At 44.6% G+C, this 13,166-nt stretch overlaps 1 protein-coding gene across 2 annotated transcripts in view; it reads right to left on the bottom strand.

Moving 5' to 3' along the window:
• MTUS1 (microtubule associated scaffold protein 1) overlaps nt 1-11,894 on the bottom strand; it is a 227,430-nt gene extending 215,536 nt beyond the window's left edge. Inside the window, exon 1 of one of the 2 annotated variants that reach the window (XM_073645396.1) lies at nt 11,793-11,894. The gene's annotated coding sequence lies outside the window, so the exon portion shown is untranslated. Of the gene's footprint in view, nt 1-11,755 lie in introns of both variants that reach the window. The other variant, XM_073645394.1, reaches the window with a different exon arrangement.
• Nucleotides 11,895-13,166: the final 1,272 nt, after the last annotated feature.

Here is a 13,166-nt window from a genome sequence, read left to right as displayed (position 1 = left end):
TTAAACAGCAAACAGATTCATGAATTCACATGTAGCATGATGCCCTTACACGGAAGACAAACAGACACACACCTTGTATGTGTCCATCTCCTCATCTCCGCTGCCTAGTCACAAGGCCTGATAATGTCATGTCAGAATGTACCTGGCAGGTCCTTCAGTCTCAACTTCGACTGAATGGTGGTCTAGAGATCTGTTGGTACCCGGCCTCACCATTATCATACCTCCCAACTTTTGAGGAACAGAAAGAGGAACAAATTATGTGAGTTGCTGTGGCAAATTTTAGCCATGCCCCTGGCCATACCCCAACCCATGCCCATTTAACATTTCTTTGTACTCTGTCAGGAGCAGATGTAAGAGGGGCACTGGCAGTGAGGGGCATTCAGCTGAGACTCCAGGGCATAGAGCCAAATCCAGGACTGTCCGTTGTATCTGGGACAGTTGGGACTATAGATGAGCGTCTCGACTCACTGGACTCCAGTCCAGCATCCAGATCAGTGGTACCCAGCGGCTGGACAGGAGACCGCTAATCTCTTCCCTTCCAGCATCCTCAGCTCAGCCTTGGATCACCCAGGTCTGGAGCGACATCTATGCATCCTGTTCATCTCTATCTCTATGTCTCAGTATAATCTGGCTGTGGGGTTAGTGGCTGCAATGTCAAGTACAAGAAAATTCTCCCAATTACATCACTAGAACCTGTGGCTCAAAAGCTTTAGCTCCTGCCTGCAATTATAAAAGTTGTCGGTTCGAGTCCTGGGGAGACTCACAAAAAAAGAGAGAGAAAAGGAGTTTTTTGTAATTGATTTTCACTATTTATAGTATTATAGGAACAAAAATACCTGACTTTCTTCACCTGTAGAATACATATAAATACATAGAGATACATTGTATAGAACAGTATCTCTATGTATAATAGTATAATCTGCTTCTAAATTGACTGACTGCAATACAGTTCAAGATTACCAAATTCTCCTATTTACATCATTGTGTGCTGTGGCTCATTGCTAGAGTTGCTGCCTGCAAACATGAGATCTTCGGTTTGAGTCGGCGAGACACAATCATAAGACCGGAAGGGAATAGAATAGTTTAATTTTTGCACTGAGAGATGCGGCCCTGCCCCCCGAGGAGGAGCAATGAAGACATCTGATTGAGGTGAGTATTTAGAAGCCGGGACAAATCCCTGACGTGCTTGGACAGTGATACTGAGCCCTCAAAGCGGCACAGTACCGCTGAATACGGGACGGTTGGGAGCTATGCAGTAACATTGAACTGCATCAGTGTCACAAAGACACAAAGCTGAAGTCTGGACCTACCCCTGACCTCCATGGACAACAGGACAACTCGACAAATTAGGGACAGTTAATGGATCTGGGATGGTTGGGGAGAGTTAGGCTGCTCTCGGACAAGTGTTTGGGTGTAGTTGCACCAGTGTAATGGAAGCAAAACTTTAACTCTGGCTCCAATGAACTGCATGAGGTTCAACTAAACAGCTTGAAATTTGCTAACTCCGTGGTGTAGCATCCATTATACAAGCACAAAACAAACCCAGTAATATGCGCTTTTAAAAATGACCCTACACTGACAGGAAGCTTAAGAGGCCGGCCTCAGGCAGGACCAAAGAGGAACACCAATATGGTAGATCTGCAGGCCCCAGCCACCATGGCAAACTATTGGCATAGTGGCATTGTACTGCTTGGGCACAGACCGAGGTAGGGATTCCTACTGTAGTCCGGTTTAACCACTAACATGACAGTCCCACCAACATGAAAGGGAATAAGTGGTCAGAATCCACCTTCTCTCCAATCTTCACCATTTCAGCACTATGTCTACATATTTATGGCACAATGCAGGAGGTTTCTCCCACTAGAACTATAAGTATAAGGGCTCGCTCACACCACCCTATAAAGTCGGACGAGTGCCATCAGATGTTTTATAGGATAGCACTTGGACCAATTCTAGGGGAGAGTGCTGACTTTTTCACTTATAGAATCCTGCCGTGAAAAAAAAAACCTGCAACATGCGATTTCACTGCAAAGTTGAATGAGTGAGGAAAAAAAATTAAAATATCAGATACCATATTACAGTACAGCTTCCGATTTTTACGGATACAATGCAATTCTGTAGCAAGGGAAACTATAAATGGTCGGTAAAGGATTAATAGCCGCTGCTGTAAAAAAACGGATTGCATATGACCTGCACACAAAAAAAAAAATAAAAAATTAGCCCACTTTTCTGGATGAAAATCGGGCAGATTTTTATTACGAACGTGTGACCCCAGCCTACGGCACAGTATGGGAGACAAGGGCAGGCCATTAATTATTTAGTCCTAGAAAATGGCTTTTTATTACATATTAGGTGTGCTTATAAAACATTTCAAAGAGAAAAATAAAAAAATTAAAAAAATCTACGTTTAAAAAAAAAAAAAAAAAAATCAAAACTTAGTTTTGTTGGGCAGAAGTAATGGCCATTGCAGCCTACAGCAATTCCACAATGACAGCCGCACAGGTGTGAACAAGCCTTGGTGGAGAAAGCGAATGGACACCCTGAAGTGGAGCGCCATAAGGCAAAAAGATCAAGAACTAGGAGGCGTCTCGCATGAGATGACATTTGCACTACAGGGCGTTAAGTGTAGGAAGGGGAAAAAGAGACAGGTCCAAGGCATGAGGAGAACAGTGGAGACAGAGGGGACATTAGGGAACCTGCTGTATTTAAGGGGTTTTAAGTCATGTAAATGTATTCTTTGTACAATGAAACATTTCAGAGATTCTCCACTCTTCAGCCAATAAGGGTCTCTCAAATCTTAAAAAGGGGTTGTCCATTACTGGATGGCCGTTATTAACCCCTTTACCCATGAAGGCTGTTTGCATTTTAATGACCAGGCCAATTTTTACAATTCTGACCACTGGTCACTTTATGAGGTAATAACTCTGGAACGCTTCAATGGATCCCGCTGATTCGGAGACTGTTTTTTCATGACATATTGTACTTAATGATTGTGGTAACATTTATTTGATATGACTTGCGTTTATTTGTGCTAAAAACGGAAATTTGGCGAAAATTTTGAAAATGTTGTTATTTTCAAACTTAGAAGTTTCAGGCCCTTAAATCAGAGAGATATGTCACATAAAATACTTAATAAACATTTCCCACATGTCTACTTTATATAAGCACAATTTCAGAACCAAAATTTTTTTTTGTTAAGAAGTTTTAGGGGTTAAATTTGACCACATCACATTTGAAGTGACCTTGAGGAGCCGTTAAAGAAAATACCCAAAAGTGACGCCTTTCTAAAAACTGCACCCCTCAAGGTGCTCAAAGCCACATTCAAGAAGTTTATTAACCTTTCATGTGCTTCACAGGAATTTTTGGAATGTGGACGAAAAAAATGAACATTTAACTTTTTTCACAAAAATGTTACTTTAGACCCAAAACTTTTTATATTTACAAAAGGTAACAGGAAAAAATGGACCCCAAAATGTGTTGTGAGCGTGCCAATACCCTATATGTGGGGGAACACCCACTGTTGGGGTGCATGGCAGGGTTCGGAAGGGAAGGAGCGCCATTTGAATTTTTGAATGTAAAATTTGCTTGAGTAATTAGCGGACGCCATGTTGCATTTGGAGAGCCCCTGACGCGCCTAAACAGTGGAACCCCGCCTCTCCCAAGTGACCCCATTTTGGAAACTAGATCCCGTAAGGAACTTGTATACATGTGTGGTGCGCACTTTGAATCCTCAAGTGTTATACAAAAGTTTATAATGAAGAGCTGTGAAAATAAAAAAAAAAAATCACATTTTTTCCACAAAAATTATCTTTTAGCCCCAATTTTTTTTTATTTTCACAAGGGTAACAGGAGAAATTGGACCCCAAAATTTGTTGCGCAATTTCTCCAGAGTATACCCATACCCCATATGTGGTTGAAAACTACCTTTGAGGCACAGTGCAAAGCTCAAAAGGGAAGAAGCGCCATATTAGAGTTCAGATTTTGCTGGAATGGTTTGCGGGTGCCATGTCACATTGGTAGAGCCCCTAAAGTGCCAGAACAGCAGAACCCCCCATAAGTGACCCCATTTTATAAACTACACCTCTCAATGAACTCATCTAGGGGTGAGGTGATCATATTGACACCACATGTGTCTCATAGAAATTTACACCATTGGGCGGTGAATAATATTATATTATTAATCTTTATTTATATAGCGCCAACATATTCCGCAGCGCTTAAAAAATCCAGAGGTTCATACACTACAGTCATAAGTAATATAGCTAAAGATAATACAATAATTACAGCAAAAATAGCGACGACCCTGCTCGTAAGAGCTTACAATCTACAATGAGGTGGGGGTGACACAAAGTGCAATGGCTTATTTACAAGGATGGTCCAGCCATCTTGAGGGGATGAGGGATAGATGAAGGCTGCATGAGCTCATCATCAGCCAGTGTCTGTAATGCTTTTTGGTTCGGTGGAGAGATATGTTTGAAGAAATAAGGGATGGGCTATAAGAAGATAAAAGGACTTCGATTAGGGAAGGTGATAGGCCGACCTAAACAGGTGTGTTTTTAGGGAGCGCCTAAAACTGTGTAAGTTGTGGTTCATCCTAATTTCTTGGGGTAGAGCATTCCAAAGAATAGGTGCAGCTCGGGAGAAGTCTTGAAGCCGGGAGTGGGAGGTATGGATTAGTGCGGATGTTAGTCGAAAGTCGCTTGCGGAGCGTAGAGAACGGGTAGGCCGATAAACAGAAATGAGGGAAGACATGTAGGGTGGTGCCGCACTGTGGAGAGCTTTGTGGGTGAGAACAAGCTATTTAAATTGGATCCTATAACTCATGGGCAGCCAGTGCAATGACTGGCACAGAGAGGAGGAGTCTGAGTAACTATGAGCCAAATAGATGACCCTGGCTGCTGCATTAAGGATGGACTGGAGAGGGGAAAGTCGAGTGAAGTCAAGAAAGAATAATTACATTTTTACCACCAAAGTTATTATTATTATGCCATTTATTCCATGGCTCTTTACATGTGATAGAGATATTCTCGTACATAGCAAAAACATTTACATAATCTTAACAAAACGAGTCACCGGCTGGTACAGGAGGAGAGAGGACCCTGCCCGAGAGGGCTCTCAGTCTACAAGGGATGGGTGAGGATACAGTAAGTGGGGGTAGAGGAGGTCATGCAGTAATGTGGTGGGGCGGTGGTTACTGCAGGTTGTAGGCTTGTCGGAAGAGGTAGGTCTTCAGGTTTCTTTTGAAGGCTTCCATGATAGGCGAGAGTCTGATATGTTGGGGTAGAGAGTTCCAGAGTAGGGGGGGGATGCACGGGAGAAATCTTGTATATGTGATTGTGGGAAGAGGAGATAAGAGGGGAGTAGAGAAGGATATCTTGTGAGGATCGGAGGTTGCGTGCAGGTAAGTACTGGGAGACTAGATCACAGATGTATGGAGGAGACAGGTTGTGGATGGCTTTGTATGCCATGGTTAGGGTTTTGAACTGGAGTCTCTGGGAAATGGGGAGCCAGTGAAGGGATGGACAGGGGAGAAGCCGGGGAATAGCTGGGGGGACAGGTGGATTAGTCGAGCAGCAGAGAGTTTAGGATAGATTGGAGGGGTGCGAGAGTGTTAGAAGGGAGGCCACAGAACAGGAGGTTGCAGTAGTCGAGGCCGAAGATGAGGAGGGCATGCACTAGTGTTTTTGCAGAGTCTTTGCTGAGGAGTGCACGGATCCGGGAGATATTTTTGAGATGGAGTCGGCAGGAATTGGAACGTTTTGTTTTATCCCCAGATTTTACATTTTCGTACTGGGAAATGGGTAAAAATGGCACCAGAATTTGTCACAATTTTTACTGAATGTAGAAACATTCCATATGTTGCTGTACAGTACTGTGTAGCCACACAGCGAGACTCAGGAGGGAGGGAGAGCCATTTGCCTCCTGGAGCTCAAATTTTCCTAGAATGGTATGCAGACTCCAAATACAGCGCCCCTAAGTGCTAGAAGAGCAGAACCCCCCCCTCAAATGACCCCATTTTGGAAATTATACCCCTTTGGGAGTTTATCTACAGGTGTGGTATATACAGTACAGACCAAAAGTTTGGACAAACCTTCTCATTTAAAGATTTTTCTGTATTTACATGATTATGAAAATTGTACATTCACACTGAAGGTATCAAAACTATGAATTAACACATGTGGAATTATATACTTAACAAAAAAGTGTGAAACAATTGAAAATATGTCTTATATTCTAGGTTCTTCAAAGTAGCCACCTTTTGCTTTGATGACTGCTTTGCACACTCTTGGCATTCTCTTGATGAGCTTCAAGAGGTAGTCACCGGAAATGGTCTTCCAACAATCTTGAAGGAGTTCCCAGAGATGCTTAGCACTTGTTGGCCCTTTTGCCTTCACTCTGCGGTCCAGCTCACCCCAAACCATCTCGATTGGGTTCAGGTCTGGTGACTGTGGAGGCCAGGTCATCTGGCGTAGCACCCCATCACTCTCCTTCTTGGTCAAATAGCCATTACACAGCCAGAAGGTGTGTTTGGGGTCATTATCCTGTTGAAAAATAAATGAGGTCCAACTAAACGCAAACCGGATGGAATAGCATGCCGCTGCAACATGCTGTGGTAGCCATGCTGGTTCAGTATGCCTTCAATTTTGAATAAAAACCCCAACAGTGTCACCAGCAAAGCACCCCCACACCATCATTCCTCCTCCTCCTCCATGCTTCACGGTGGGAACCAGGCATGTAGAGTCCATCCGTTCACCTTTTCTGCGTCGCACAAAGACACAGTGGTTGGAACCAAAGATCTCAAATTTGGACTCATCAGACCAAAGCACAGATTTCCACTGGTCTAATATCCATTCCTTGTGTTCTTTAGCCCAAACAAGTCTCTTCTGCTTGTTGCCTGTCCTTAGCAGTGGTTTCCTAGCAGCTATTTTACCATGAAGGCCTGCTGCACAAAGTCTCCTCTTAAGGCTATGTGCCCACGTTGCATTTATGAAGCAGAAAATTTCTGCTGCATAAATGCAAGTCCTCTCCCGGAAAAACGCATGCGGAATTCCGCACGCGTTTATCGCGCATTTTTCGCGCGTTTATCACGCGTTTTCCACATGCGGAATTGCCTTGCGTTTTTTATGCATTGGACTAAGGCAATTCCGCTTGCGGAAACGCAAAATTAAATGACATGCTGCGGATTTTTGAACGCGGCATAAACGCTGCGGAAAAATCCGCAGCATGTGCATAGAAGTTGCGGAATCCCATTGGGGACCATGGGGTGCGGATATACATGCGTTTTTCAAGCGTTTACGCTGCGGAAATTCCGCAGCATATACGCTTGAAAAATGCTACGTGGGCACACAGCCTAACAGTTGTTGAAGAGATGTGTCTGCTGCTAGAACTCTGTATGGCATTGACCTGGTCTCTAATCTGAGCAGCTGTTAACCTGAGATTTCTGAGGCTGGTGACTCAGATAAACTTATCCTCAGAAGCAGAGGTGACTCTTGGTCTTCCTTTCCTGGGGAGGTCCTCATGTGAGCCAGTTTATTTGTAGCTCTTGATGGTTTTTGCAACTGCACTTGGGGACACTTTCGAAGTTTGCCCAATTTTTCGCACTGACTGACCTTCATTTCTTAAAGTAATGATGGCCACTCGTTTTTCTTTACTTAGAATTTGTATTATGGCAAGAAAAATGCAGCTAACAGTCTATTCAGTAGGACTATCAGCTGTGTATCCACCAGACTTCTGCACAACACAACTGATGGTCCCAACCCCATTTATAAAGCAAGAAATCCCACTTATTAAACCTGACAGGCCACACCTGTGAAGTGAAAACCATTTCCGGTGACTACCTCTTGAAGCTCATCAAGAGAATGCCAAGAGTGTGCAAAGCAGTCATCAAAGCAAAAGGTGGCTACTTTGAAGAACCTAGAATATAAGACATATTTTCAGATGTTTCACACTTTTTTGTTAAGTATATAATTCCACATGTGTTAATTCATAGTTTTGATGCCTTCAGTGTGAATGTACAATTTTCATAGTCATGAAAATACAGAAAAATCTTTAAATGAGAAGCTGTGTCCAAACTTTTGGTCTGTACTGTACATACATACACATGAATGTACTCCCCTACTGCTGATCACTCAGGTGTCCAGGGTCGTTGTTCTTCTCTTCTCAATGAAGTCGCCACAATTGCGACTAGCCAGCTGACTCACTGCAAGAGCCATAAGTCTCATATAGAATGTTAGCTTATGGCACCTCGTTCTGACGCTCCATAGACTTACATTATAAAAGCCACTTCTGGGTCACACACAGTAGTGTGACAAACAGTCCGCAGAGCAGTGAGGAGAAGAACATGTATGGATTAGGGTGCACCACTGAATATACCAAATAATGAATAGGGTGCTCAGAAGAAGAGAAGAACAGCAAGGCGGTAGGTGAGTATATTTAAGAGGTTCTCCACTAATTTTTGATTTATGACCTATGTAGAAACAGGAGGTCAATGTTTCCTGTGTGGCTAACGAGTCACTGCAAAAGTCCCTGGCAGGGGAGCGGAGCGGCTGGGTCAGGAGTTGAAGAGTATGATAAATGCAGGAACAAGAGACTTCCTGTTGCTACATAGAGCAAAGAAAAGAATTAGCAGGGTAGAAAGGCAAAATGAGCAATTGTCAGTACACAGCGCTGTATAATATGATGACTGCAATATATTAAGAGGATAAACACTTTAATGGGAGGAGGAGTGCTTCTTTAACAATTTTACCCACTTAAGGTGAGACAACCCTTTTTAAAAGGTAATTAATACCTTCCTGCCCTTCTCGGCTGAATCAGTAGTGGTGTAAGCAATGCTCCACACAAATACCCTCCATAGCTGTGACGCGCCCAGGGGATGGCTGGGGACGACATGCTATGAGGGCCTCTTGTGGAGAAGTCCGTCCATGCACCCCTCTGGGATCTGTGGCACCAATGCGCAGCAGGGCGCCACAGCTGTTCTTTTAGTCATCCTAGGTTCTGAGCGATGTTGTGATAATTGTGTGCGTGTACTAACTGCATATTATGTGCATTAGTCTGTATTACCGTAATACATTTTTAATATTACAAAACATTCTATCATTACAGCGTCTATTAAAATCCAGAGGTGCAAAGCGCAGGCAGCACATAGGGCGATTCTCCATCTGGCTGACAGATCGTACATCACGCTGACCTTATGGCTCCTCATTGACAAGAACGGCTCTTGGTAAAGGAATGTACTAACAGTAGTTGGCAGCTGAAATCCTATACATGAAGAACGCCTTCAGAGACCTCTGCGCATCCCGTAACATGACCTCTGTAGAAGTATCAAATAAGGTCTGGAAACAGATATAGGAATCAGGGATACGGGGCGGGCGGGAGGGGGGGGGGATATTAGTGAAGTATTGTACATGGTGTGACCTAATGTGGCGCTCTCCACAACAACGGCAAATCTGGGCTCAGACTGCACAAGAAATTACTACTGCCAATTCCATGCAATCTACTATAAAGTAGCAAAGAGGTTTAATGTCACCGCGTTTCGGAGTCACTACGACTCCTTCAGGACAAATCACAATAATTGTTATGATTTGTCCTGAAGAATGACTCTGAAACGCGTTGACATTAAAACAATTATTCATGTCATAGCGGCTTGTCATTTATCAGCAGCGACGGATTCATCCATCGCCCTTGGCACACTCGTATATATACCGTAGCATTTTCCATCTAACGTCTACAGCACCAGCCGAAATAGATGAAAGATCTCTATAATCCAGATGTCTCAACATGGAATTGACAAATGTCCTAGTTGGGTGCAAGGTGTGAATAGACGTGTACCTGCTGATATTCTGACACCTTTAGCAGAAAGAAACACCAACTTAAATAAGAATAAAAAAATCACACATGGTCCTCAAATTGGTAAAGGGGGAGGTAACATGAAGAGAAGTTCCCCAATGATGTTTCCCTTCCATATTTCACACTGTATTTGGCCTGAGTGCTGTCCAATGGGAAAAAAATTACAGCATCACTAGTTTCTTCTGTAAATTGGATGAGACTCACCCATAGAAGTCTAAAGGGGAGCAAATAAATTCGACCAAGCATTCTGGTTGAAATTCAAACAATTTTTTTATAGGATCGTATGAACCCGGCCTAAAAAACAGAACCTGGATATAAGACTTTCATGCTGCTCTCAGACATCAAACGTGTGCGGTGCCCCGAGTGCTGCACCGGATCGCCTATGAATGCCGGGCTCTGGGCATTAATGTGACACCAGGTTGTGAGCGCTCGTCCTTATTCCCTGGGAAGGGTCACAAGGAAAGAATTTTGTCTGAAATTATGGAATATGCGCAGCAATCATGTCTGCACTAAGTTGTGTGGATATCACTATCTTCCACATGTAATATTCACAGCACTGGTCAATTTACACTAGAGATTTTCTCCACAGTGTGAAGAGGACATGCCATAAAACCTCCTCCACAGCACTAGTAATGTAATATCTGGCAGATTTTCCACTGAAAACAAATCTGTACAGAAAATCTGCCACTGATCTGACCTGAGAGCCGTGGCCGATCTGTGCACTGCGCTCTGTGATGGGGGTCCACACGTCTGCACCAGCTCTCAGGTTACCTGCACAATATTTTACTGGAGGGAGAGGATCAAGCTTCAGATAACTAGAACTTTTTCCCCTAAAGAATATTTATTCTAGAACTTTATTAGGACGTTTCTGGAGCGTTGTTTTGGAGGGGGCTGCAAACAGGTTTGTTTTTTTAACATTCTCAGATATTAGTTAAAAAAAATATATATTTTTTTTTAAACTCCATTCAACAATTTAGAAACCACTAGAATTTTTTCTTCCAAGTAAAACTGGCAGCAAGACGCTCAAACAGATGCCCTGACGTCTTCTAAGCCTTCACACTAACTTAGATTGTAGACTATGCAGAAGACAACAGGGGAATGGCAGCTCACCTTCACCATTTTTAACCCCAAGGCCTCATTCACACGGTCAGTATTTTACATAAATATTTATAAATCAGAATCCGTAGGGAACAGTCAGATGGGTGCACCTTGTCGTGGTGGGATGGCTTTCAGGTTTTTGTTTTTTTTAATTTAAACATAGTTAACCCCATGTTATTTGCTGCAGAATATGTTGGCGCTATATAAATAAAAATTATTATTATTATGTTATTTCCATGCCCTATTACCATTTACTTGCTGTAGAGCAGCGCACACACCAGTGACCAGCGATCATACACAGCCGCCATACCCTATACACAGCCGCCATACCCTATACACAGCACGGTAACTCAGCAAACACCAGCACCACCTGGTTACAGGTCATCACAGAGGAGAATCAGCCATACTGCCCATCCCCAGCACACAGCAGTGTCCTCCTACTTCTCACAAAGTACCAGCCATGCACACCGACATGTGAACAGTCACCAGCAGCCCAGGCCAGCATATGGCACAACCCACCGCCCACCCTGAGGAGAGAGCGGGGCAACCCCATTGTCTTCACTGCAGTTTGTGTCAGATAGTCCTGAGAGGAGGGAGGGGCACTACAAGTCACAGCACAGCAGAAAGAGGACCCCGCAGGAGGGATGGTGGGGGGCAGCAGGATGGAGGCTGCAGCACTATGCGGATTTATAGGAATCCACTATGATCGCAGCTGTCACCTACACTGTCCCCTCCCCGTACTGTACATTATAGGGGTGTTCGGTGAAGGTCATGCACATAAAGACAGTAGTAATGGGGTCGCTGCACCTGCCTGCTCCTGGCGTCCCCGGGAGATGCCGGCCACTTACACGTGTGTACTGCTGCGCTCAGCTTCCTGCTGATCCTCTCTCCTGCAGAGGCCGCTGTACAGGGGGAGAGGTCATTTAAATCACTTCTCCCGCTGGATCTCTGGCGCCTCCTGCTGGTCGCGCAGAGGAAGGCAACCAGCGCTCTAGAATGCTGAGCAAACGGTTATCACCGAAACAACAGGATAATAACTGTGCAGAGTACATGCTGCAGTGTACGGGACAGGATACAGTGTACGGAAGAGGATACAGTGTACGGGACATGCTGCAGTGTACGGTACAGGATACAGTGTACGGGACAGGATACAGTGTACGGAAGAGGATACAGTGTACGGGACAGGATACAGTGTAAGGGAAGAGGATACAGTGTACGGGACATGCTGCAGTGTACGGGACAGGATACAGTGTACGGGACAGGATACAGTGTACGAAAGAGGATACAGTGTATGGGAGAGGATACAGTGTACGGGACAGGATACAGTGTACGGTACAGGATACAGTGTACGGGACAGGATACAGTGTACGGAAGAGGATACAGTGTACGGGACTTGCTGCAGTGTACGGTACAGGATACAGTGTACGGGACAGGATACAGTGTACGGAAGAGGATACAGTGTACGGGACAGGATACAGTGTACAGGACAGGATACAGTGTAGGGAAGAGGATACAGTGTACGGGACATGCTGCAGTGTACGGGACAGGATACAGTGTACGGGACAGGATACAGTGTACGAAAGAGGATACAGTGTACGGGACATGCTGCAGTGTACGGGACAGGATACAGTGTACGGGACAGGATACAGTGTACGAGACAGGATACAGTGTACGGGACAGGATGCAGTGTACGGGACAGGATACAGTGTACGGGACAGGATACAGTGTACGGGACATGCTGCAGTGTACGGGACAGGATACAGTGTACGGGACATGCTGCAGTGTACGGGACAGGATACAGTGTAGGGGACAGGATACAGTGTACGGGACAGTATATAGTGTACGGGACAGTATATAGTGTACGGGAGAGGATACAGTGTAGGGGACAGGATACAGTGTAAGGGACATTCTGCAGTGTACGGGACAGGATACAGTGTACGGGACTTGCTGCAGTGTACGGGACAGGATACAGTGTACGGGACATGCTGCAGTGTACGGGACAGGATACAGTGTAGGGGACAGGATACAGTGTACGGGACAGGATACAGTGTACGGGACAGGATACAGTGTACAGGACAGGATACAGTGTAGGGGACAGGATACAGTGTACGGGACAGGATACAGTGTACGGGACAGGATGCAGTGTACGGGACAGGATACAGTGTACGGGACATGCTGCAGTGTACGGGACAGGATACAGTGTACGGGACAGGATACAGTGT

This window comes from Phyllobates terribilis, unplaced genomic scaffold (assembly GCF_046119375.1).
Source record: "Phyllobates terribilis strain yellow unplaced genomic scaffold, ASM4611937v1 Scaffold_1__5_contigs__length_1240528914, whole genome shotgun sequence".
Taxonomy (NCBI): Eukaryota; Metazoa; Chordata; class Amphibia; order Anura; family Dendrobatidae; genus Phyllobates; species Phyllobates terribilis.
The sequence above is the reverse complement of the archived record's forward strand: the minus strand, read 5'-3'. Positions and strand labels throughout refer to the sequence as shown.